The 25,355-nt window shown below is 44.2% G+C and overlaps 2 long non-coding RNA genes across 2 annotated transcripts; one reads left to right on the plus strand and one right to left on the minus strand.

Moving 5' to 3' along the window:
* The first annotated feature begins 8,424 nt into the window (after positions 1–8,424).
* Positions 8,425–17,105, plus strand: LOC138657578 (uncharacterized). The gene is made up of 3 exons (XR_011317070.1): positions 8,425–8,536; positions 8,909–9,027; positions 17,041–17,105. It is a non-coding gene; the product is annotated as an uncharacterized lncRNA (long non-coding RNA).
* LOC138657577 (uncharacterized) lies at positions 12,138–15,744 on the minus strand. Its single transcript, XR_011317069.1, has 4 exons — positions 15,648–15,744; positions 15,465–15,556; positions 15,020–15,078; positions 12,138–12,230 (listed from the first exon to the last, which is right to left on the minus strand). It is a non-coding gene; the product is annotated as an uncharacterized lncRNA (long non-coding RNA).
* Positions 17,106–25,355: the final 8,250 nt, after the last annotated feature.

Here is a 25,355-nt window from a genome sequence, read left to right on the forward strand (position 1 = left end):
TTTGAATTTTTATGCAATTAAATCACAGAGATATGTCACACAAAATACTTATTAAGTAACATTTCCCACATGTCTACTTTACATCAGCACAATTTTGGAACCCAAATTTTTTTTTAGGGAGTTATAAGGGTTAAAAGTTGACCAGCAATTTCTCATTTTTACAACACCATTTTTTTTTTAGGGACCACATCTAATTTGAAGTCATTTTGAGGGGTCTATATGATAGAAAATAACCAAGTGTGACACCATTCTAAAAACTGCACCCCTCAAGGTGCTCAAAACCACATTCAAGAAGTTTATTAACCCTTCAGGTCTTTCACAGGAGTTTTTGGAATATTTAAATAAAAATGAACATTTAACTTTTTTTTCACAAAAAATTTACTTCACCTCCAATTAGTTTTATTTTACCAAGAGTAACAGGAGAAAATGGACCCCAAAAGTTGTTGTACAATTTGTCCTGAGTACACCGATACCCCATATGTGGGGGTAAACCATTGTTTGGGTGCATGGCAGAGCTCGGAAGCGCCATTTGACTTTTCAATGCAAAATTTACTGGAATTGAGATGGGACGCCATGTTGCGTTTGGTGAGCCCCTGATGTGTCTAAACATTGAAATCCCCCACAAGTAACACCATTTTGGAAAGTAGACCCTCTAAGGAACTTATCTAGATGCATGGTGAGCACTTTGACCCAATAAGTGATTCACAGAAGGTTATAATACTGAGCCGTTAAAATAAAAAATCATATTTTTTCACAAAAATTATTTTTTTGCCCCCAATTTTTTATTTTCCCAAGGGTAAGAGAATAAATTGGACCCCAAAAGTTGTTGTACAATTTGTCCTCAGTACGCTGATACCCCATATGTGGGGGTAAACCACTGTTTGGGCGCATGGGAGAGCTCGGAAGAGAAGGAGCGCCGTTTGACTTTTCAATGCAAAATTGACAGGAATTGAGATGGGACGCCATGTTGCGTTTAGAGAGCCACTGATGTGCCTAAACATTGAAATCCCCCACAAGTAACACCATTTTGGAAAGTAGACCCCCTAAGGAACTTATCTAGATGCATGGTGAGCACTTTGACCCAATAAGTGATTCACAGAAGTTTATAATACTGAGCCGTTAAAATAAAAAATCATATTTTTTCACGAAAATTATCTTTTTGCCCCCAATTTTTTATTTTCCCAAGGGTAAGAGAATAAATTGGACCCCAAAAGTTGTTGTACAATTTGTCCTGAGTACGCTGATACCCCATATGTGGGGGTAAACCACTGTTTGGGCGCATGGGAGAGCTCGGAAGAGAAGGAGCGCCGTTTGACTTTTCAATGCAAACTTGACAGGAATTGAGATGGGACGCCATGCTGCGTTTAGAGAGCCACTGATGTGCCTAAACATTGAAACGCCCCACAGGTGACACCATTTTGGAAAGTAGACCCCCTAAGGAACTTATCTAGATGTGTGGTGAGCACTTTGAGCCCCCAAGTGTTTCACTATGTTAGGGCTAGCGGAACGCACCAAATAATAAGACAGATAGAGTAAGGTGCGTTCGCAGCCCGGGGTCCACCGTGCAGAGATGGAACCTGCTGCCAAGTAATGACGGACTATATGGGGGTACAATGTGTATACACACACGGGTTAACCTCACCCTGTGTGAAGGAAGCGAACCCTGTTGCGTCACAGGGCCGCGGTACCGCACCAAGTGCGCAAGCAAGGAGTCTCAGAACTCAATCCCAAGACACAGGATTTGAGTACATAGACCTCATGCGCTCGACATCGCTACTGGGGTGTCAGAGTGACAGCAATAGAAGCACGAGAGTGCATGCAGTGCCGCACTGGCGAATGCCACTAACCACCCAGGCTTGGATCAGGAAAGTGCTGTGAAAGTGCACGGCGCCGCACTGGCGGTCGCAGCAATAAGACGCTGTATTGTGTGTTTACGTGCTGATGGCTAAGTCGGGCGCTAGATAGCAATCGTTCATTCGCGACCAGTCAACAACACTAGGAATGGGAATGATCTAGGAGCTTTCATCCATTGACATACATCCATCAAGACACACACATTATCAAGTCTATACTAGCGCATGGCCGTGCGGTCATGCACAGCTTATATAGTTGCAGCACGTTCAGGACCTTCCAATAAAGGACCAATGGGAAGCTGCTACTGAAGTTTTGCGTTTTCAGGACCTTCCTGGAGGACCAATGGGATGTGCTGCAGTACCTGAGCATGTGACCCTCGATCTCCAACGGGAGATCTTGCCCTGGGCATGCTCAGAAAGAGAAAAGCAGGACTTAGTCCCAAAAGCATCTGCTCGCCGCTGCCCAACACTGACTTCAATGGCAGAAGCAGGAAAAGCAGCAGTAACTCTTTGTACAGAGTGAGACTGAGCAGACTCCACTGCGGCTGGAGAAGAATGGGAGACCACAGCGGAGATGGCTCGAGATTCCCCTTGTGCAGAAGCGGGAACTCGACACCTAACACACTACAGCTTATAACGCAGAGCCGTGAAAATAAAAAATCTTTTTTTTTTTTCACAAAAATTGTTTTTTAGCCCCCAGTTTTGTATTTTCCCTAGGGTAACAGGAGAAGTTGGACCCCAAAAGTTGTTGTTTAATGTGTCCTGAGTATGCTGATACCCCATATGTTGGGGTAAACCTCTGTTTGGGCCCACGGGAGAGCTCGGAAGAGAAGGAGCACTGTTTTACTTTATCAACGCAGAATTGGCTGGAATTGAGATCGGACGCCATGTCGCGTTTGGAGAGCCCCTGATGTGCCAATTATAACTGAAACCCTAATCCAAACACATCCCTATCCCTAATCCCAACGGTAACCCTAACCACACCCCTAACCTTGACACACCCCTAACCCTAATCCCAACCCTATTCCCAACCGTAAATGTAATCCAAACCCTAACCCTAACTTTAGCCCCAACCCTAACTGTAGCCTTAACCCTAGCCCCAACCCCAGCCCTAACCCTAGCCTAACCCTAGCCCTAACCCTAACACTAATGGGAAAATGGAAATAAATACATTTTTTTAATTTTTCCCTAACTAAGGGGGTGATGAAGGGGGGTTTGATTTACTTTTATAGTGGGGGTTTTTAGCGGATTTTTATGATTGGCAACCGTCACACACTGAAAGACACTTTTTATTGCAAAAAATATTTTTTGCGTTACCACATTTTGAGAGCTATAATTTTTCCATATTTTGGTCCACAGAGTCATGTGAGGTCTTGTTTTTTGCGGGACAAGTTGACGTTTTTATTGGTAACATTTTCAGGCATGTGACATTTTTTGATCGCTTTTTATTCCGATTTTTGTGAGGCAGAATGACCAAAAACCAGCTATTCATGAATTTCTTTTGGGGGAGGCGTTTATACCGTTCCACGTTTGGTAAAATGGATAAAGAAGTTTTATTCTTCGGGTCAGTACGATTACAGCGATACCTCATTTATATCATTTTTTTATGTTTTGGCGCTTTTATACGATAAAAACTATTTTATAGAAAAAATAATTATTTTTGCATCGCTTTATTCTCAGGACTATAACTTATTTATTTTTTCACTGATGATGCTGAATGGTGGCTCGTTTTTTATGGGACAAGATGACGTTTTCAGCGGTACCATGGTTATTTATATCCGTCTTTTTGATCGCGTGTTATTCCACTTTTTGCTTGGCGGTATGATAATAAAGCGTTGTTTTTTGCCTTGTTTTTTTTTTTTTTTTACAGTGTTCCCTGAAGGGGTTAACTAGTGGGACAGTTTTATAGGTCGGGTCGTTACGGACGCAGCGATACTAAATATGTGTACTTTTTTTTATTTTTTTTAATTTAGATAAAGAAATGTATTTATAGGAACAAATATATATATATATATATATATGAGTCAAAATTGGAACAGCATCACGTATTACCGCAGTTGTCGTGCAGCGCTTTCCCAACCAATGTTCAAATGGCTTCCAATAATAGAGATAAAAAAAGGAAAACAGCACAAAAATTAAAGAAAAACGGGCTTTAATGCCTGAATGGCGTGGCAACGTTTCAGATATGGTATCCTTTCTCAATATAATAATAATATATTTTTTTTTTACGAATTTTTTAATTTTTTTTTTTACACATGTGAATATTTTTTTTTTTACACTATAACATTGCCCCAGGAGGGGCATCATGTTATAGTGTAAGATCGCTGATCTGACACTTTGCTGTGCACTGTGTCAGATCAGCGATCTGACGTGCACTCCTGGAGGCTTCCCGGCGCCTGCTCCGAGCAGGCGCTGTGAAGCCACCTCCCTGCAGGACGTCAGCTGCGATAGTCAGTTGACACCCGGCCATGATCGGCCACGCTCCCCCCGTGAGCGCGGCCGATCGCTATGACGTACTATCCTGTCGAGGGTCAGATAGGCCCAGGTCACCTCGACGGGATAGTACATCTAAGGTCAGAGAGGGGTTAAAGTGGTGAAAAACAGATATTTCTGATAGGGATGCGTGACTCCCTCTTAGGCTGCTTTCACACATCAGTTTTTTGCCATCAGTCACAATCCATCGAATTGTGAAAAAAACGGATCCGTCGCAGATTGTGAAAAACTGATGCGACAGATGTTTTTTTTTTGCCGGCTCTGACTAGCTGATCCAGCTAATTGGATCCTAAAAAAATTGGAGCATGCTGAGTTAAAAAAGGGAATCAGTCGCCGAATCCGTCACTGTCCGTTTTTTCGACGAACACACAAAAAAGTTACTATGTCTGTTTTCTCTGGGTGCCGGATAAACTATTTTCCACGGATCTGGCGAAAAGCGGATGAAACGTGAGGCCATCCCTCACAATTAATTTGTCTTAAATGAAAAAAAAACATAAAAGAGAATGAAGCAAAAAGCAAAACATTGATAATTTCACACAAAACTCCAAAAATGGGCCAGACAAAAGTATTGGCACCCTCAGCCTAATACTTGGTTGCACAACCTTTAGCCAAAATAACTGCGACCAACCGCTTCTGGTAACCATCAATGAGTTTCTTACAATGCTCTGCTGGAATTTTAGACCATTCTTCTTTGGCAAACTGCTCCAGGTCCCTGATATTTGAAGGGTGCCTTCTCCAAACTGCCATTTTTAGATCTCTCCACAGGTGTTCTATGGGATTCAGGTCTGGACTCATTGCTGGCCACCTTAGAAGTCTCCAGTGCTTTCTCTCAAACCATTTTCTAGTGCTTTTTGAAGTGTTTTGGGTCATTGTTTTGCTGGAAGACCCATGACCTCTGAGGGAGACCCAGCTTTCTCACACTGGGCCCTACATTATGCTGCAAAATTTGTTGGTAGTCTTCAGATATGATATGTACCCTTGTACATATTTCCAATTGTCTCATTTGTAATATCCTTGTAATATTTTTATAAACACTGCCTAATCTTTCGGAGTAAAATATTTAAATTACTAGTTTTGTTCTTCCTGCTCTAAAATGTACCCTAAGTCTTCTGAAGGGAATTACGCTACTGTTTTGGGTTAGCTTCGGACCCATTTAATCAAAGCTAATGGCAGCATACCTTGTTTTGGGCTTTTGGGAGTCGTTGTAGTGACGGCGGCGTTGATAATTATTGTTCCTGCCTGAGTGGGAGTAGTTATATCGCCTCGCTGCAGTGTGCCCGATAACCAGTACCTAGCAGGCAGCCCTTCTGGCAACTAATTACTCTAGGTGCAGTACCTAATCTGACCTGAGGGTAAGGGGGCGCCAGAGAGCTGCAAGTTTGCAAGCGGAACTGTAAAGCGGATATACATAAATCCCTGCAGTTCGTGTTATATTGCAGAGCAGTGGGATAACTAAAATAAGCCCCTGCGGTATACTAAGAGGTCAATAGCCTTGTGTGTGTTTTCATCACATTGTAGAAGTGGAGGGATAACTAAGATAAGCCCCCCTTCACATGTGATAGCTGTCTGTTGGCCTAAAGTCACCCCGATCCGTGACGTAGGGGTGACGGTCACGGTGTGAATCGTGACATTGATGCCTTTGCCCAAAAAGCTCTACTTTTGTCTCATCTGACCAGAGAACATTCTTCCAAAACATTTTAGGCTTTTTCAGGTAAGTTTTGGCAAACTCCAGCCTGGCTTTTTTATGTCTCGGGGTAAGAAGTGGGGTCTTCCTGGGCCTCCTACCATACAGTCCCTTTTCATTCAGACGCCGACGGATAGTACGGGTTGACACTGTTGTACCCTCGGACTGCAGGGCAGCTTGAACTTGTTTAGATGTTAGTTGAGGATCTTTATCCAACATCCGCACAATCTTGCGTTGAAATCTCTTGTCAATTTTCCTTTTCCGTCCACATCTAGGGAGGTTAGCCACAGTGACATGGGCTAAAAGCTCACCGACACAAAAAGAGGACTTACAAATCCTCCAAAAAATTCAAAAAAGTCACAGCAAAAAGCAGAGATGTTTTACCTGCTGAAGCCTCCAACTGAATGCACCAGCAGGGCGCAGCGGACCTGATGAATGATGGCAAACACACAGGTGCAAAAAATACCGATGAAACAACCACTTTCAATCCAGTGTTGGCTGTTTGGCATTAGTGCACAAAAAGATAAGAGATACTAGTCTGTATATGGCATAATTCACACACGCAATGCAAGGCATCTGGTTTGCAACCTATTAGTAACGCACATACAGGCGGGCTGCCCAGTGCTACAAAATGCATGCTGTGTGAACAGAGGCCAATAGTTTACAGAGCCATCATGGTCCGACTGCGCCCTGCAAGATAAAGTGCAAAAAGAAAACCACATATCAATGTATGTAAGGTATTAGTTTATATTGGGGCCTCAATACGTAAGCTGGCAACCCACGTCACGGGTCCTTACAATTTGCCAGTCCTAACGCTAAACATTGAATAAAAGCTCACCAACACAAAAAGAGGACTTACAAATCCTCCAAAAAATTCAAAAAAGTCACAGCAAAAAGCAGAGATGTTTTACCTGCTGAAGCCTCCAACTGAATGCACCAGCAGGGCGCCACGGACCTGATGAATGATGGCAAACACACAGGTGCAAAACACCTGTGTGTTTGCCATCATTCATCAGGTCCGCTGCGCCCTGCTGGTGCATTCAGTTGGAGGCTTCAGCAGGTAAAACATCTCTGCTTTTTGCTGTGGCCACAGTGACATGGGCTTTACACTTCTTGATGACACTGCGCACGGTAGACACAGGAACATTCAGGTCTTTGGAGATGGACCTGTAGCCTTGAGATTGCTCATGCTTCCTCACAATTTGGTTTCTCAAGTCCTCAGACAGTTCTTTGGTCTTCATTCTTTTCTCCATGCTCAATGTGGTACACACAAGGACACAGGACAGAGGTTGAGTCAACTTTAATCCATGTCAACTGGCTGCAAGTGTGATTCAGTTATTGCCAACACCTGTTAGGTGCCACAGGTAAGTGACAGGTGCTGTTAATTACACAAATTAGAGAAGCATCACATGATTTTTCGAACAGTGCCAATACTTTTGTCCACCCCCTTTTTTATGTTTGGTGTGGAATTATATCCAATTTGGCTTTAGGACAATTCTTTTTGTGTTTTTTCATTGAAGACAAATTAAATGAAGATAATAATACCCAAGAATTTGTGATTGCAATCATTTTAAGGGAGAAACTGAGTATTATCTGACAGAATTGCAGGGGTGTCAGTACTTTTGGCCACAACTGTACATTAGAGTTGTCCACTCTCCCTCCCTATGCTGTTATTAATCTATGTTCTGGGTATAAGGTAATAAATGTCATAAAAAAGTGTTAATAATGAAAAGAGATGTAGTGCAATATGTTGTTATCCATTTTGCTTGGTCCTGTTATTTATTCATTGTATGTTTTGGTAGTGCTGTCAGAAAATCTCAGCAGGCGGTGTGTGAGCAAAGTTGTTGTTTTTTTTTAATACCAATTCTATCCACAGTTTAGAGGGCGATGATGGAGCCAGTCTAACGATCTAGTTAGGACGACTATGTCAGGGTATAAGGCCATAGACTAAAGCCTCACAGTAAACGATCCCTGAATATCGGGCACATCCATAGCCTTATTACTGCCCCCTGAAACATGACCACAGTCTAGGGAGAGTCATTGAGAAAAATGAGGAAACACGAACTAAAAACATTTAACTGATCAATATCATAAAACATAAAAGTAAAACTGTGATGTATTTTATATACTAATAATACAATGATGTCGCTATTCCATGGTGTTTCACCATTCAGAGGTTCCAGGTTCAATGTCAGACACTGAGTGTTGGACACAAAAGGTAATAAGTGTTTGTAGAATAAGGTCCGGCCACCGGCCACTATCTGTATAAAGACTGAATGTTATCAGTTAACAGAATACATAGTTACGTTTGATAAATGTGAAAAAAATGTAAGTAAACCTAGAAGTATTTTTATTTTGTATTGTAATTAATAATAATCTTTATTTTTAGATAGTGCTAAATTCCCTATCAGTATGTCTTTGGAATGTGGGAGGAAACCGGAGAACCCGGAGGAAACCCACGCAAACACGGAGAGAACATACAGACTCTTTGCAGATGTTGTCCAAGGTGGGATTTGAACCCAGCGCTGCAAGGCTGCTGTGCTAACCACTGAGCCACCGTGCTGCCCATATAACTAATAATAGGATGGAAGGATAAGGGAGGGGTGAAACTAGGAACAGAACCAGTAGACACAATCATAGTCAGGGAGTCAGCCGGGGTCAGATGCCAGGTGATCAGTAGAAGAATGTGAAGGTCCTTCTATACAGGTAATTAATAATAGGATAGAAGGACAATTTTTTTTTTGTAATTAATAATAGGATAGAAGGATAAAGGACAGAATCAGTAGAGACAATCATAGTCAGGGAGTCGGCCGGGGTCAGATGCCAGGTGATCAGTAAAAGCAGTGATGGTGGATCTGCTGGACTTCTTGTCTTTCAGATGGTTTTAGGGCAACAGGCGCAACAAGCAAATGCTCGAGCAGCCCTGGATAATCCGCGCCGGTGGGATGATAAGATCCGGCGGAAGACGGAACCTGTGAGAACAGAAGTAAATATAATGTAAGTGATGGGACTCCATATGGCACCATACTACTGTGCGGTCACTGTGGCTGCACGGCAGAGGAATATTATCACACAGAGGTCAGGGATCATTGTCAGCCATCATACATGTGAGGTCAGGGATCATTGTCAGCCATCATACATGTGAGGTCAGGGATCATTGTCAGCCATCATACATGTGAGGTCAGGGATCATTGTCAGCCATCATACATGTGAGGTCAGGGATCATTGCCAGCCATCATACATGTGAGGTCAGGGATCATTGTCAGCCATCATACATGTGAGGTCAGGGATCATTGTCAGTCATCATACATGTGTGGTCAGGGATCATTGTCAGCCATCATACATGTGAGGTCAGGGATCATTGTCAGCCATCATACATGTGAGGACAGGGATCATTGTCAGCCATCATACATGTGAGGTCAGGGATCATTGTCAGCCATCATACATGTGAGGTCAGGGATCATTGTCAGCCATCATACATGTGAGGTCAGGGATCATTGTCAGCCATCATACATGTGAGGACAGGGATCATTGTCAGCCATCATACATGTGAGGTCAGGGATCATTGTCAGCCATCATACATGTGAGGTCAGGGATCATTGTCAGCCATCATACATGTGAGGTCAGGGATCATTGTCAGCCATCATACATGTGAGGTCAGGGATCATTGTCAGCCATCATACATGTGAGGTCAGGGATCATTGTCAGCCATCATACATGTGTGGTCAGGGATCATTGTCAGCCATCATACATGTGAGGTCAGGGATCATTGTCAGCCATCATACATGTGATGTCAGGGATCATTGTCAGCCATCATACATGTGAGGTCAGGGATCATTGTCAGCCATCATACATGTGAGATCAGGGATCATTGTCAGCCATCATACATGTGAGATCAGGGATCATTGTCAGCCATCATACATGTGAGGTCAGGGATCATTGTCAGCCATCATACATGTGAGGTCAGGGATCATTGCCAGCCATCATACATGTGATAATCCCATCACTGACAGATGACATCTGCTCCACATGAATTATTCTCACTGACATCACACAACATGGAGCTGATTCTCACACTTACCTCGTCTCTTTCCCCTTTTTTCCATTTTACATGTGAGATCAGGGATCATTGTCAGCCATCATACACGTGAGGTCAGGGATCATTGTCAGCCATCATACATGTGAGGTCAGGGATCATTGTCAGCCATCACACACGTGAGGTCAGGGATCATTGTCAGCCATCATACATGTGAGGTCAGGGATCATTGTCAGCCATCATACATGTGAGGTCAGGGATCATTGTCATCCATCATACATGTGAGGTCAGGGATCATTGTCAGCCATCATACACGTGAGGTCAGGGATCATTGTCAGCCATCATACATGTGAGGTCAGGGATCATTGTCAGCCATCATACATGTGAGGTCAGGGATCATTGTCAGCCATCATACATGTGAGGTCAGGGATCATTGTCAGCCATCATACATGTGAGGTCAGGGATCATTGTCAGCCATCATACATGTGAGGTCAGGGATCATTGTCAGCCATCATACATGTGAGGTCAGGGATCATTGTCAGCCATCATACACGTGAGGTCAGGGATCATTGTCAGCCATCATACACGTGAGGTCAGGGATCATTGTCAGCCATCATACACGTGAGGTCAGGGATCATTGTCAGCCATCATACACGTGAGGTCAGGGATCATTGTCAGCCATCATACACGTGAGGTCAGGGATCATTGTCATCCATCATACACGTGAGGTCAGGGATCATTGTCAGCCATCATACACGTGAGGTCAGGGATCATTGTCAGCCATCATACACGTGAGGTCAGGGATCATTGTCAGCCATCATACACGTGAGGTCAGGGATCATTGTCAGCCATCATACACGTGAGGTCAGGGATCATTGTCAGCCATCATACACGTGAGGTCAGGGATCATTGTCAGCCATCATACACGTGAGGTCAGGGATCATTGTCAGCCATCATACATGTGAGGTCAGGGATCATTGTCAGCCATCATACATGTGAGGTCAGGGATCATTGTCAGCCATCATACATGTGAGGTCAGGGATCATTGTCAGCCATCATACATGTGAGGTCAGGGATCATTGTCAGCCATCATACATGTGAGGTCAGGGATCATTGTCAGCCATCATACATTTGAGGTCAGGGATCATTGTCAGCCATCATACATGTGAGGTCAGGGATCATTGTCAGCCATCATACATGTGAGGACAGGGATCATTGTCAGCCATCATACATGTGAGGTCAGGGATCATTGTCAGCCATCATACATGTGAGGTCAGGGATCATTGTCAGCCATCATACATGTGAGGTCAGGGATCATTGTCAGCCATCATACATGTGAGGTCAGGGATCATTGTCAGCCATCATACATGTGAGGTCAGGGATCATTGTCAGCCATCATACATGTGTGGTCAGGGATCATTGTCAGCCATCATACATGTGAGGTCAGGGATCATTGTCAGCCATCATACATGTGAGGTCAGGGATCATTATCAGCCATCATACATGTGAGGTCAGGGATCATTGTCAGCCATCATACATGTGAGGTCAGGGATCATTGTCAGCCATCACACATGTGAGGTCAGGGATCATTGTCAGCCATCACACATGTGAGGTCAGGGATCATTGTCAGCCATCACACATGTGAGGTCAGGGATCATTGTGAGCCATCATACATGTGAGGTCAGGGATCATTGTGAGCCATCATACATGTGAGGTCAGGGATCATTGTCAGCCATCATACATGTGAGGTCAGGGATCATTGTCAGCCATCATACATGTGAGGTCAGGGATCATTGTCAGCCATCATACATGTGAGGTCAGGGATCATTGTCAGCCATCATACATGTGAGGTCAGGGATCATTGTCAGCCATCATACATGTGAGGTCAGGGATCATTGTCAGCCATCATACATGTGAGGTCAGGGATCATTGTCAGCCATCATACATGTGAGGTCAGGGATCATTGTCAGCCATCATACATGTGATAATCCCATCACTGACAGATGACATCTGCTCCACATGAATTATTCTCACTGACATCACACAACATGGAGCTGATTCTCACACTTACCTCGTCTCTTTTTCCCCTTTTTTCCATTTTCTGATGTTTCTTCGTCTTTACTCAGATTTATTGGAGATTTTCTTTCCTCCTGAGCTGGAAATTCTAATCAGAAAGTAAAATAAAAACCTCAGTAATGACGTATCCTAATGGGATCTGCTTTGTCTCCTGTATATAGTAGGATTGTTCTAGTCCTGTCTCCTATAGTCCTGATAATCTGGTATCTACTGTATAATTGTCTAAGGGTCACTTCCGTCTTTCTGTCTGTCTGTAACGGAAATCCCAAGTCGCTGATTGGTTGCGGCAAAACAGCCATGACCAATCAGTGATGGGCACAGTCCGGCGGCAAAATGGCCGTTCCTTACTCCCCGCAGTCAGTGCCCGCAGTCCATACTCCCCCCCCAGTCAGCGCTCACACAGGGTTAATGGCAGCGTTAACGAGCCGCGTTATGCCGCGGTGTAATGCACTCCGTTAACGCAGCTATTAACCCTGCGTGACCAACTTTTTACTATTGATGATGCCTATGCAGCATCAATAGTAAAAAGATCTAATGTTAAAAATAATAAAAAAAATAAAAAATAGTTATATACTCACCGTCCGTCGGCCCCTCGGATCCAGAATAGGCCTTTCCCTCTCCTCGCGACGCTCCGTTGACCGCTCCTTGCATTGCGATCTCGCGAGACCGCTACGTCATCATCTTGCAAGACCGCAATGCACTCTTGAGACTGGAGTGTGCGAGGATCATCGGTAAGCGCTTCGCCTGGATCCGTGGGCCAACGGAAGGTGAGTATATAACTATTTTTTACTTTAATTCTTTTTTTAACAGGGATATGATGCCCACATTGCTATATACTACGTGGGCTGTGCAATATAGTACGTGGGCTGTGCAATATACTACGTGGGCTGTGCAATATACTACGTGGGCTGTGCTATATACTGTGTGGGCTGTGCAATACACTGCATGGGCTGTGCAATATACTACGTGGGCTGTGCAATATACTATATGGGCTGTGCAATATACTGTGTGGGCTGTGCAATATACTACGTGGGCTGTGCAATATACTAACTGGGCTGTGCAATATACTATGTGGGCTGTGCTATATACTACGTGGGCTGTGCAATACACTGCATTGGCTGTGCAATATACTGCGTGGGCTGTGCTATATACTACGTGGGCTGTGCAATATACTAACTGGGCTGTTCAATATACTACGTGGGCTGTGCAATATACTAACTGGGCTGTGCAATATAGTACGTGGGCTGTGCAATATACTGCGTGGGCTGTGCTATATACTGCGTGGGCTGTGCAATACACTGCATGGGCTGTGCAATATACTATGTGGGCTGTGCAATATACTATGTGGGCTGTGCAATATACTGCGTGGGCTGTGCAATATACTGCGTGGGCTGTGCAATATACTGCGTGGGCTGTGCAATATACTAACTGGGCTGTGCAATATAGTACGTGGGCTGTGCAATATACTGCGTGGGCTGTGCTATATACTGCGTGGGCTGTGCAATACACTGCGTGGGCTGTGCAATATACTATGTGGGCTGTGCAATATACTATGTGGGCTGTGCAATATACTGCGTGGGCTGTGCAATATACTGCGTGGGCTGTGCAATATACTGCGTGGGCTGTGCTATATACTGCATGGGCTGTGCAATATACTACGTGGGCTGTGCAATATACTATGTGGGCTGTGCAATATACTGCGTGGGCTGTGCAATATACTGCGTGGGCTGTGCAATATACTGCGTGGGCTGTGCTATATACTACGTGGGCTGTGCAATATACTAACTGGGCTGTGCAATATACTACGTGGGCTGTGCAATATACTACGTGGGCTGTGCAATGTACTATGTGGCTGTGCAAAACACTACATGGCTGTGCTATACACTACATGGGCTGTGTTATACACTACGTGGGCTGTGTTATACACTATGTGGCCTGTGTTATACACTACGTGGCCTGTGTTATACACTACTTGGCCTGTGTTATACACTACGTGGGCTGTTATACGCTACGTGGGCTATGTTATATGCTACATGGGCTATTATAAACTATGTGGCTGTGTTATATGCTATGTGGGCTGTTATACACTCCGTGGGCTGTGTTATATACTACGTGGCTGTGCTATATACTCCGTGGGCTGTGCTATATACTCCTTGGGCTGTGCGATATACTACGTGGCTGTGCTATATACTGCGTGGCTGTGCAATATACTACGTGGCTGTGCAATATACTATGTGGCTGTGCAATATACTTCGTGGCTGTGCTATTTACTACGTGGGCTGTTATATACTACGTGGCTGTGCTACATACTATGTGGCCGGCCGCGAACAATCAGACAAGCGGAGTCCGGCCACGAATTGGCGCGGGAATAGAACCACGCTTCGCTAATTGGTGGCGGCCGGCCGAAGACTGTGTATTCAATGTATTATTCTAAAATCTTCATAAATAAACTACATACATATTCTAGAATACTCGATGCGTTAGAATCGGGCTACCATCTAGTTATATCATAATAGGGCAGAATAAGTCCTATATAATGTACATAATCCCATCTGAGGGGCATTAGATGTGTCACTGATCTAGAGCAGTAAGGGCCCTGTGTGCCACCATGTGGTGCATCACTGATGATATTCTACTATAAGAGATTATGTCACCTTATGATGATGGAGGTTACTGGACGCTACAACGTATCTCACAGAATCCATGAAAGAAACTACAAAATTAGGGAACTAGAGGTACAGTATGGGCCCATGGGCAACATAATTGGGATCCATGAAACATGGATAACATAGGAGACCTATTACAGAAAAACCATGTGGATATATTTGAGCCTTGAAGTCAACATTCCCATTGTTGGTGCTGTAGACATGGACATACCTGATAGTGGGGACGAGGATGACAAGATGATAATAGCGTCGTCATCAGATTCTTTCTGCCTGTTTCGAAGAATAAAAACATGTAAATTGCAAGAAAACACAGTATAAAAGGGGTTGTCTCACTAGAAGAACATGGACTAATGGGCCTAATAAGACATATGACTGCCATAGTGGGGAAGGTCTTCTGCTCAACGCTACCTTCTATAGATTGGAGCGGAATTAAGAATGTCTGGCATGTAATAATACATCTCTCCTACAGTGTAGGCAGCATGAAAAATGCATGACCGGTCACAGGTACGCAGATATGGGCTGTTATCACGAGCGGTTTCCTCTAGCCTTGGGATGGTGGATTCTGCATTTGATACTATGGTAATTATGTCCTATATTTGGTGTTGTGCACATAAATCAGCCTAGACCTCCCAATAATGACCCCATAATCTACTCACATTTCTGAAATATTTGTGCTGGATTCTTGGGTATGATCTGGAGAAGACTTGGGATTCTCATTAATCTTCATCCTGGTAACGGTGGTACAGAGCTACATGCGGAAGCAATAAGATATTAAATAATTGTATGTCTACCTTCATAGGTCTTTTATATATATTTTGGATGTATTAACACATACTTACTTTAGAAAGCCTTTCAGAAGATGATGTAAAATTTTTGAAGACAAGGCTCTCATTGTCCTCACTTATGCCCTTCTCACCCTCTGAGACCAGATGTTTTTCCATATTAGAATGGTCTGCAAGACATAGGTAATGAAGTGTTATTAGAGGTTGTCAGTATAACACAGTCACCATTTATTAATGGGAACCAATTGTCACAAAATAAGGAAGACGAGGCAAACAGATACTTAGTTTAGATGACGTCTCCTACTTACTGATAAATAGGCTGGTGTCCACATCTGATGCAAGGTGAGGAACGTACACCGGATTTTGACTTAGAAGGGTGTCAAAGTCTAAGTCATTAAGAAATGGATGACCCTTGATCTCAAAAGCTCCTCCTGGATAAAGGAAAACAAAAGTGATGCGGACATTGTCAGAGACAACTTCATATCTGAACAACGTATCTTAATTTGAACTAATTACACAACTGAGCAGACATGTAGGAAATAGAATGAAAATTTTAGCAAAGAGAACTATAAATGGAGAAGCTGATAGAGAATTAATGTTCCTCATGGACATTAGTGATGTGTCCTCGGTGTAACAAGGGAATATTGATATTATTGTATCTGTTACCTGTCCCAAGTCTATCCACAGGATTTGTTTTCAGCAGCTGAGTGATGAGGTCCTTAGCATCGGGTGGAGGACTGTAATGATGATCCCAAATGATATTTCCTGTTATATAGAAAATTAAAGAACATAAAACCTATTTACAGGACTGTAAGATAAAGCAAAGGAAGTAACTAAACCAAGATAACCAGTAAAAGCAATGATCAGATTATTTTACTTACCAGTGACAACATTTTCATAAAACTCAGATAGGGAAGCCCCATCAAATGGTGCAATTCCCATGAAAAATTCATTTAATATGATGCCCATATCCCACCAGTCAACAGGTCTTCCATAGGCGTTCTTCAGGATGACCTCAGGGGCTGTGTAATAAGGGCTGCCACACTCCTAGAAACCAACAGAAAAAAGCAATGAGAATCGATGAAACTATTATTATGACAAGCTCTTGACATAAAATCAGAATTACAGAAGATAAAATATCAGTGGAAAAGCTCTCTAGAAATGAAGAACGTAGGGAAGACAAAATAGAGTTATGAGATTTGTACAGAACAAGCTAAGTTCCTGTAGGTAATGCTGACCTCATGGTCCTGGAACTCTCTGGAGATGTTCTCTGCTGATTGCTTGTAGGTGTTGGTGTTTGGTATCATGACACCAAGTTTTGAACATCCAAAGTCGGTAATTTTAATATGTCCAGTAGATGTTATCAGGAGGCTGTGAAAGAGAAGATGATTTTAGCTTCATAGACCGTGAGATAATAAAGGATAACTCCCCCCCCTTTGTTATACTACAGGTATTCACTTACTTCTGTGGCCTCAGGTCTCTGTGCACCACACCGTGACTATGCAGGTATTCCACACCAAGGACTGCTTCTGCAAAGTACAAGCGGGCCATCGGGACAGAGAAAGGACCCCTGGTGCTTAGAAGGGTCGCACAGTCTCCACCTACAGAAGAAAGGAAATATGACCGGTGAGGGGTTTATACAGCGGAGCACCATGATGTATGAAGAGAAGTGAGTGGAAACATTGGGGCAGGGGATAATATATAAAGATATAATGTACATAATATTAGTCTGAGGTCATGATGAAATTGTCGTCCAAGTAGCTCATGACATAAAGTGATCTCGTATCTGGTCTACACCTGGAGATACTGACGTTCTCAGTGCGGACATACGGGGAGATCACACACATCAATGACTTTAATAGACAACCTATAGTAAATGCTCTGTGGGAATGTAACATCCACGGGGACAAGTCTTAATGATATGAGAGGTGATAAGATGTCAGCAGACATGAGTTGAATACTACACAATGTTCGTGTCCTACCTCCTACATACTCCATGACCATACACAGGTGATATCTAGTAGGGAAGGAGCAGAGCATGGAGACCACAAAGGGACAATCTGCGAATGTTAGGATGTCCCTCTCGATATATGTCCTTTCCATTTTATTAGAAGTAGTCAGGTTCCTCTTGGCCATTTTCTTCATAGCAAAGATGTTTTGTGATCCCTTATGGCGCACTAAGCAGACGGCCCTGGAGAGAAGGAGAATCCATGGTTTATAATGAACCCTTAACAGTCTGGATATAGAAGTCATTACGTGATCATTTGTACTAATGATTAATGGCAGCAGTCCGGCCATCACTAGAAATCCACATCTAGAAATCCATGAAATAACACTACATAGATGATGGGAGGTCGCACCGCGCCCCGTCTGCCCTCACCAGGTCACATTATAGATGAGAGAATCTGCTGACATTCATCTTGGGCAGATTCGCTATAACCGACCAGTAGATACAAGTCAGTAACAATAATAATTAGTCAAAATGTAAATTGCTCCAATTGTTGTAAGAAGATGGTTTTTAGTCTTTCTCCACAGCCCAAGGCAGAATAAATAATGGAGGGACAAGAAGACGATAAAAAGTAATTAAACACATTACACCCACTTGTCTTGGTCCTTCCCCGGTCCATCACTGCAGTCCGCCATCCTCTGTCTTTGGTTGTTCTCCCTTCTGCTGCTGAGGCCAGTGATTGGACTGACATGGTCATGGTGGAGGGTGGAGATGTCATCGGCGTCAGTATCGCGTCACCCCTCACGTGACCGTGTGCAGCCAATCACTATTACCAGCTTCATAATGGGGCCCCGAAAGATCAGGAGGAAGCATAAGAACAGAGAAGGTCTAGGACCGGTGGGTGTCATGTATTCTATGATATCATCCCTTTCCTTACAGACAGATGTGTTACAGATCAGTTCGCTCTGCTGTATATAATGGAGCTGAATAGTGACATTGAGATGTGGACAGTGATGTGGACTCAGATCTTCTCCCTATGATAACACTGAATGGCAGAGCACAGAGGCCGAAGCATTGTCATAGGGAACCCTGAGAAATGGGGATTATGTTAATAGAAATCTCACCCAAAAGCACCGCTGCTGATCAGTTTGATAGTTTCATAGTCGCTTATACGCGGCTCTCCTGCCGGGATCAATGATTTAATCAAGTCCTAGAAAAGAATAAGAAATAATACTAAGATATAGAAGCTGAATACAATAATACTAAAGCAGAAACCATAATAGTATAGATAATGAAATCAGCGCCATGACCCAGTGAGTATAATGCGCCCAATATTTCAAGGACACTCCACAAATACTAACCAAAACAACAACGAAAAAAGGGCGAGTGATAGTCCTGAAGACAATTGTAACAATGTCTATTGAAAATACATATAAAACAACAAGTATATAATAAAAAATCTTACATGTAAGGACAAGATGGAATGAGAAGCCAAATGAGAACAGAAATAGCGACCCTCCATAATGCTAGTGAAGTGGATATGTGGAGTGAATCCTGGAGCTAGTGTGAGTATAAATCAAGTACATATCAAACAATGACGTCTACCCCATCAGTCCAGGATATTCCCCATAGTATCCCGCTAGGATGGGTCGCTCAGCCAGCCCCAACGCGCGTTTTGAATGGGCTTCCTCGGGAGCTGTGGACTTGATTTTGCTGGGGTGGTTTAGTGTTCCACTACTAGTATGTGATAAGGTTTCACCTTCATAACCCGAAAATTATATCATTTGTATTCCATCCTCCCAAGAAAACCATGTCCTAAGATCTGCACTAGCACCAGCACTTTATAGTGCATGTCCTAAGATCTGCGCTAGCACCAGCACTTTATGGTGCATGTCCTAAGATTTGCACTAGCACCAGCACTTTATGGTGCATGTCCTAAGATCTGCGCTAGCACCAGCACTTTATGGTGCATGTCCTAAGATCTGCACTAGCACCAGCACTTTATGGTGCATGTCCTAAGATTTGCACTAGCACCAGCACTTTATGGTGCATGTCCTAAGATCTGCGCTAGCACCAGCACTTTATGGTGCATGTCCTAAGATTTGCACTAGCACCAGCACTTTATGGTGCATGTCCTAAGATCTGCACTAGCACCAGCACTTTATGGTGCATGTCCTAAGATCTGCACTAGCACCAGCACTTTATGGTGCATGTCCTAAGATTTGCACTAGCACCAGCACTTTATGGTGCATGTCCTAAGATCTGCGCTAGCACCAGCACTTTATGGTGCATGTCTTAAGATTTGCACTAGCATCAGCACTTTATGGTGCATGTCCTAAGATCTGCACTAGCACCAGCACTTTATGGTGCTTGTCCTTAGATCTGCACCAGCACTTTATGGGGGCATTTCTTTCTACTAATCTCCTCACACTAGCTCCAGGATTCACTCCCCATATCCACTTCACCAGCATTATGGAGGGTCGTTTTTTCTGTTCTCATTTGGCTTCTCATTCAATCTTGTCCTTACATGTAAGATTTTTTTATTATATACTTGTTATTTTATATGTATTTTCAATAAAAATTGTTACAATTGTCTTCCTGACTATCACTCGCCCTTTTTTTTCGTTGTTGTCTTGGTAAGATGCTGGAAAACATCTCAGGATGTAATAACTTTTCCTCCTATATTATGTCCCAGCTAATTTACACTGATCCGATGTAGGGGACGATACGAGCCGACGCTCTGCAGACACGGATGAAATATAAAGCGGATCCTCTATATATCGATATAATTGTAAAGTGCTGGATAAAACGCGAGATCACACAGGGTAGAACTTGCAGAGAATCTGTCAGCAGGTCTGTGCTATGTAATCTGGGAGCAGTTATGATATAGGGGAAGAGACCCTGATTCCAGCGATGTGTTACTTACTAGACTTTCTGCTGTTGCTTTAATAAAATCAGTGTTTTATCAGCCGGAGATTATCACTAGGACTATGTGTCTCATGCCATGTTGTCCTAGTACTCTGTAAACCCACCACCACGGTATAGCAGATTTCTGCCTATGCACAGTGTATACAGAAAAGCTGCCAATCAGTGGTGTGGGCGGTGTTCTACAAGGTTCAGCATTCAGAGCTCTGCTAGATCTGCAGCAGAGAAGACAGGGATATTATCACATCTGCTGACCCCAGTAAATTAAGTGATATATCGCTGGAATCAGGGTCTCTGTCCCTACATTATGCTACAGCATAAACCTGGTGACAGATTCCATTTAATATAAATGCCATTCTCTAAGACCACAGTGTCCTCTACACTTAGAACAGAGCCGTCCCATGGTTATATGGGGATAATACTGGACGGGTCACTCACACCCCATGATCTGGTGATACACAGACACCCCCATATCTCTATGATACTTACATCGGCGGATTCTTGGATCTCCGGGATCTTACAGATTCCACTGTTGGGATTCGCCAGCGCTGATGGTACTAAAATAATGATAACGTGATGAGAAAATAAAATGTATTAGTCGATATCAGTCCTACATACATAATACCGTAATATAAGGGAGAAATGACAAGACGTCTGAAAATGGGAATAATACTCGTTATATGGGGACTCTACATATGAGAACGTACAGCGCACCCACAGATAAAGGTAATGTAAGTGGTGGCGGACCCCCAATCACCACATGAATGAGGAGCCCCCACCCTCACTGCACATGTGAGTGATGGGAAGAGAGCTGAAGCATAGCAGCCATATGCAAATTATCCTGGAAGTGCACTGGGGGCGTGTCACTGCACTCGGACTCCTTCGTCCCTGCCCCCAGTGCACTTCCATCCTGATTTGCATATGGCTTCTATGTTACATTTCTCCTGACTGGCACATTGGATTTCAGCAAAGAAATACTTTTTATTAAAGGGGAACGTCCTCCGCCGTCATCCCACCACTCCTGTATGTATCATGTGCTGACAGGTCCCCATTACATGGAGTAGAGAGTAAATCCACCATTATTCCCTGCTTTGTAATATCTGGATATAATGGGGGGAACGTCCTCCGCCATCATCCCACCACTCCTATATGTATCATGTGCTGACAGGTCCCCATTACATGGAGTAGAGAGTAAATCCGCCATTATTCCCTGCTGTGTAATATCTGGATATAATGGGGGGAACGTCCTCCGCCGTCATCCCACCACTCCTATATGTATCATGTGCTGACAGGTCCCCATTACATGGAGTAGAGAGTAAATCCACCATTATTCCCTGCTGTGTAATATCTGGATATAATGGGGGGAACGTCCTCCGCCGTCATCCCACCACTCCTATATGTATCATGTGCTGACAGGTCCCATTACATGGAGTAGAGAGTAAATCCGCCATTATTCCCAGCTGTGTAATATCTGGATATAATGGGGGGAACGTCCTCCGCCGTCATCCCACCACTCCTATATGTATCATGTGCTGACAGGTCCCCATTACATGGAGTAGAGAGTAAATCCGCCATTATTCCCTGCTGTGTAATATCTGGATATAATGGGGGGGAACGTCCTCTACTGTCATCCCACCACTCCTATATGTATCATGTGCTGACAGGTCCCCATTACATGGAGTAGAGAGTAAATCCACCATTATTCCCTGCTGTGTAATATCTGGATATAATGGGGGGAACGTCCTCCGCCGTCATCCCACCACTCCTATATGTATCATGTGCTGACAGGTCACATTACATGGAGTAGAGAGTAAATCCGCCATTATTCCCTGCTATGTAATATCTGGATATAATGGGGGGAACGTCCTCTACTGTCATCCCACCACTCCTATATGTATCATGTGCTGACAGGTCCCATTACATGGAGTAGAGAGTAAATCCGCCATTATTCCCTGCTATGTAATATCTGGATATAATGGGGGCAACGTCCTCCGCCGTCATCCCACCACTCCTATATGTATCATGTGCTGACAGGTCCCATTACATGGAGTAGAGAGTAAATCCGCCATTATTCTCTGCTGTGTAATATCTGGATATAATGGGGGGAACGTCCTCCGACGTCATCCCACCACTCCTATATGTATCATGTGCTGACAGGTCCCCATTACATGGAGTAGAGAGTAAATCCGCCATTATTCCCTGCTGTGTAATATCTGGATATAATGGGGGGAACATCCTCCGCCGTCATCCCACCACTCCTATATGTATCATGTGCTGACAGGTCCCCATTACATGGAGTAGAGAGTAAATCCACCATTATTCCCAGCTGTATAATATCTGCATATAATGGGGGGAACGTCCTCCGCCATCATCCCACCACTCCTATATGTAACATGTGCTGACAGGTCCCCATTACATGGAGTAGAGAGTAAATCCGCCATTATTCCATGCTGTGTAATATCTGGATATAATGGGGGGAACGTCCTCCGCCGTCATCCCTCCACTCCTATATGTATCATGTGCTGACACGTCCCCATTACATGGAGTAGAGAGTAAATCCACCATTATTCCCTGCTGTGTAATGTCTGGATATAATGGGGGGAACGTCCTCCGCCGTCATCCCACCACTCCTATATGTATCATGTGCTGACAGGTCCCCATTACATGGAGTAGAGAGTAAATCCACCATTATTCCCAGCTGTGTAATATCTGGATATAATGGGGGGAACGTCCTCCGCCGTCATCCCACCACTCCTATATGTATCATGTGCTGACAGGTCCCCATTACATGGAGTAGAGAGTAAATCCGCCATTATTCCCTGCTGTGTAATATCTGGATATAATGGGGGGAACGTCCTCCGCCGTCATCCCACCACTCCTATATGTATAATGTGCTGACAGGTCCCCATTACATGGAGTAGAGAGTAAATCCGCCATTATTCCCTGCTGTGTAATATCTGGATATAATGGGGGGAACGTCCTCCGCCGTCATCCCACCACTCCTATATGTATAATGTGCTGACAGGTCCCCATTACATGGAGTAGAGAGTAAATCCACCATTATTCCCTGCTGTGTAATGTCTGGATATAATGGGGGGAACGTCCTCCGCCGTCATCCCACCACTCCTATATGTATCATGTGCTGACAGGTCCCCATTACATGGAGTAGAGAGTAAATCCACCATTATTCCCTGCTGTGTAATATCTGGATATAATGGGGGGAACGTCCTCTGCCGTCATCCCACCACTCCTATATGTATCATGTGCTGACAGGTCCCCATTACATGGAGTAGAGAGTAAATCCACCATTATTCCCTGCTGTGTAATATCTGGATATAATGGGGGGAACGTCCTCTGCCATCATCCCACCACTCCTATATGTATCATGTGCTGACAGGTCCCCATTACATGGAGTAGAGAGTAAATCCGCCATTATTCCCTGCTGTGTAATATCTGGATATAATGGGGGGAACGTCCTCCGCCGTCATCCCACCACTCCTATATGTATTATGTGCTGACAGGTCCCATTTCACGGAGTAGAGAGTAAATCCACCATTATTCCCTGCTGTGTAATATCTGGAGATTCCTTGTAGACGGTCATGTGATCGGCTCACCTGCAATCAGATCGCTGCTCGGCTCCAGCTGACTCCTATTAGAGTCAGGGATTTCCAGGGTCACATTCTCCCCATATTCGTCGTCGCCTTCTGGTGTTTCCTAATAGATATAATAGAGATAATTAATATGTGGAAGATTTCACTAAATCCCCAAATCCATCAATCAGGATGGATGAAGCCAACATTTACTGATGCACCAATTGATGGCTCCTTACCGGAAGGGTCCAACTGGCCCTCCAGAGAACTGGAGGATTCTCCAGGGGGCCCAGGCATTGACACCTGCTGGCATACAGGGCAGGCAGCTGCCTAGGGCTCCTGCTGCTCCAGGGGCCCTAGCCAGTGGCGTATTGCTAGAAGCGGCAGACCATGCAGCTGCTATGGGGCCCGTGAGTCAGGGGGACCCGCCTGATGCCAGCGGAGCAGCAGTGGGTGACAGGCTGCTGCAGCTAAAGCCTGTCCCCGCTGCTAAAAAGAAATGAATCTTCTCTCAACACCACACCCCCATGGGCGTGGAGAGCGGTGAATATTAATTTCACTTTAATAGCGGGCAGTGTTAGCCACAGGCTGAGTCTAACACTGCCCCCTATCATGGCTGGCAGACCAGGGCCCCCGCTCACCCAGGGGCCCCAGCCCAAGCGGCCACTATGGGGCCTGTAAGTCAGGGGGGCCTAATGCCAGCACTCCTCCCCAGTGTGCACCACATTCAACTGTATCGGCATCACAGATGAAAGCAATAATGGAGGAGAGAGCATCAGACGACGCTCCATCTCCCATCATTCCCCTCTGCCTCTGACACTGAAGGTGTGTGATGACGTCACTTCATCGCGTACCCGCTGTGTGTTGGGCAAATGGCAGTGCAGCTGCTGATACCGGAGCAGAGCCGGGATCAGTGGGGAACAAGGAGGAGAGGTGAGGATTGTGTTTGTTTATATATATATATATATATATATATATATATATATATATATATATATATGTCAGTGAGTGAGTCCTGGTGGCCATAATACTGTAGGACTGTGGAGCTACATTCAATTTGGGAATGCATTATACTCTATGAGGGTCTACATTAAATTCTATGGGGGGCTGCATTCTATTCTGTGGGGGGCTGCATTATACCCTAAGAGGGGGGCTGCATTATACCCTATGAGGGAGGGCTACAGTATACCCTATGAGGGGGGCTGCATTATAACCTATTAGGGGGATTGCATTATACCCTATGAGGGGGGCTGCATTATACCATATAAGGGGAGCTGCATTATACCCTATGAGTGGGCTGCA

This window comes from Ranitomeya imitator, chromosome 1 (assembly GCF_032444005.1).
Source record: "Ranitomeya imitator isolate aRanImi1 chromosome 1, aRanImi1.pri, whole genome shotgun sequence".
Classification (NCBI taxonomy): Eukaryota; Metazoa; Chordata; class Amphibia; order Anura; family Dendrobatidae; genus Ranitomeya; species Ranitomeya imitator.